Source organism: Hippopotamus amphibius, chromosome 1, assembly GCF_030028045.1.
Source record: "Hippopotamus amphibius kiboko isolate mHipAmp2 chromosome 1, mHipAmp2.hap2, whole genome shotgun sequence".
In the NCBI taxonomy this organism is placed as follows: Eukaryota; Metazoa; Chordata; class Mammalia; order Artiodactyla; family Hippopotamidae; genus Hippopotamus; species Hippopotamus amphibius.
In genome coordinates this window covers 96,669,799-96,672,782 of record NC_080186.1, presented here as the reverse complement: position 1 = coordinate 96,672,782, position 2,984 = coordinate 96,669,799, and positions in this window count along the sequence as shown.

Here is a 2,984-nt window from a genome sequence, read left to right as displayed (position 1 = left end):
GATGCCAGGCAGTGAGCTGAGAATTCCTCCTGGGGCCATGTGAGACTACACAGAACGGGCTTTTTGCCCACAAATATGTTGTATTGCCTCTATGTATGGAGCAGAGGGGAGGGGAGTACAGAGGGGAATTCCTTACATTCTTGTAATAACTTGCTGTGTCCTCACTGTCATTACATCATTTAGTCCTCAGTATGATCTTTGAGGTGGGAATTACCATTATTTTTCCCATTTTACAGATCAGAAAACTGAGGCTTACAAAGTTCAATGATTTGCTCAAAAATATACAGCTCCTAAGTGCTGGTGCAGAACCTCAAGCCAGGTTCCCTGTCCCCAAGGCCAGTTCTCTCTTCCCTCTGTCTATAATGACCAGCATTTGCTAATCTAAATGCAGCACGTGGAGCAACTGTACAGCACACTCCTGTAGACCACGGAACATGCTGTTTGAACTTGGCACTGTGCCACCCCCTCCTACACCACCTGACCCTCTTCAGTCACCCCGGTATCTGTCACTTTGAGCTGGAGGTGGAAGCAGCAAAGAAGAGAGCAGGAGCGGGGAAGGGACATGGCCTGGCTCATAGGAGAGGAAATTAATTTGGCCAAAGACGCTCTCCCTCATTCCCACGTTCCTTCTGCCCCCTGTTAAGGAGCAGGCTCCTGATAAGGGCCCACTCTAGCCACTTAGAAGTGTTCCCAAGTCCCTGTCTCAGACCCCCAGATGGTACCCCTTCCTCTCAGTCTGGATAAAGCTGTGTGGGATTCACCCCCAAGAAGGAAGTAAGCCTGAAGCTTCACCAAGGGCCAGGATTCCAAAGGAGAAAGTGCTGCTCTGAAGTCACAAGGCAGACACAGAGCTGGAGTCCTGGTCCCATGTCTGCCTGGCAGCCTAGTAGCCCAGGACAGGGTCCCCTAAATCATCACATGGGTCACTGTGAAGGAAAAGCAAATTTTCCTCCAGGGCTTACCATGGGCAGAGCCAGGATTCCAGCTCACAGCGACTAGCTCAGGTCTCAGAGTTCTCAACCGCTGCTCCATCCTGCCTTGCAACCTCCCTACTGCTCACGTGGTACCTAACACGCTCAGCAGTGGGTACATCCTCCCTATTCCATGACCCAAGAGGTTGCAGCTCAGTGAAACTAGGCAGCTTGCAAAGGCCACACACTCCCAAGAGGCAGGGCTGGTGTCCAACCAGCACTGGCCACCCTAACCTGAGCTCTTCACCCCACACATTGCCCCTGAAAAGAGGGCATGGCACCAAAAAAGCTAGGAGCTCTCACATGGCTGAGGCCCTGGCCTGCAGCTCCCCACGAGGCCTCAGCTTCCACACAGAGAGCCCGTGGTCTAGTGGGTCTCCTGGCCCAGGAGGCAGGCTCACATTAGGGCTCTGTGCCACTAGCTGTGTGACCTTGGGAAGGCCACTTGACTCCGTTTCCCCACCTATAAAATGGAAATAACATTTTTCCAACTTCACATGATTATTGTCACTTAGGTGAATGTGAGTAAGTGAATGTGGAATCACTTTGAACAGACTACAACACTGTGCCTCAGGACACCCTTGTCATCTGTAAACGAAACTACCTCAAGGTTAGGACCACTACAGATTTTCCCTCTCTCCCACCCTCACCCCCAGCCTGCCTTGTTTCAGTGTTCTAGTGTTGAAATCAAAGCTTGAATGGACCTAAGGAAGGAATTGTTGCAGAAATCTATCCCACAAGAAACCAAGCACCACACTCGGAGGGTTGGAGAACTCAGGTTTGTTGAGCCAGCGGCCCAGACGAGCTAACGCTCCAAAGTTCTGGGCCCCATTCTAGGTGAATTCTCTCCTTACATAGGTTAAAACACATAGCTACAATTGGCGTTAATTGATTGGATTAATTGATTGGCTACTCAGTTTTCATAGGTTACAGGTGATTACAGAGCGCGGGAGTTGCTAGGGGTTACATGCAAAGGGTTTTCAAACAAAGGCGAGCAGGCATAAAGCTATGAACTCCAAATTTCTCCTCATCAGAATCGTAGTCTATGTTTCTGGATATCCAAGCTCACTGGGCATGCTCTCCTTCACCCCACCCCCAACACATACACATGCACGTGCGCGCGCTCACACACACACACACACACACACACACACTTACTTACTTCCCACTGCCTAAAATGCCTTTTTTTTTTTTCTTTTTTGGTCGTGATGTGTGGCATGCGAAATCGTAGTGCAAGCATGGAGTCCTTTTTTTTTTAATTTATTTATTTATTGGCTGCATTGGGTCTTCATTGCTGCACACAGGCTTTCTCTAGTTGCGGTGAGCAGGGGCTACTCTTCATTGTGGTGCATGGGCTTCTCATTTTGGTGTCTTCTCTTGCTGTGGAGCACGTGCTCTAGGCCCGTGGGCTTTAGTAGTTGCAGCACACAGGCTCGACAGTTGTGGCACATGGGCTTAGTGGCTCCGAGGCATGTGTGATCTTCCTGGAGCAGGGATCGACCCATGTCCCCTGCGTTGGCAGGCAGACTCTTAACTGCTGCACCACCAGGGAAGTCCCTAAAATGATTTTTAATGAAATCATTCCCCATAAACATCTTGGACTTAGGCCAAAAAAATACCAGTGGCTATTGGCTTCTAAAGTCCTGGTTATGTGGGCAAGTTCACAGCAACAATGGTTATAACTTAATGATCTTTCCACCAGGCATTTTACATATGCTATCTCAGTTAATGTACCCTCTAAACAGCCCTAGGCATTACTTACAGAGGAGGGGCTAAGGCACAGACAGCTGGTTGCTGGGGAGGACAGTGGTTGTCCACCCAGCCTCCATCCTCTTGTTCACCCTTCCCCACAGAAGTCCAATAGGGTCCAAGAGGCAGTGGTGGAGGTGATGAGAAATGGTTGAGTTCTAGATATATTTTGAAGATATACTACCCAAAATGATGCAAGGGACTGGCCATCAAGTGTGAGAAAAACAAAGGAGTTAAGGATGAGACTGGGCATGAAAAGTGTTG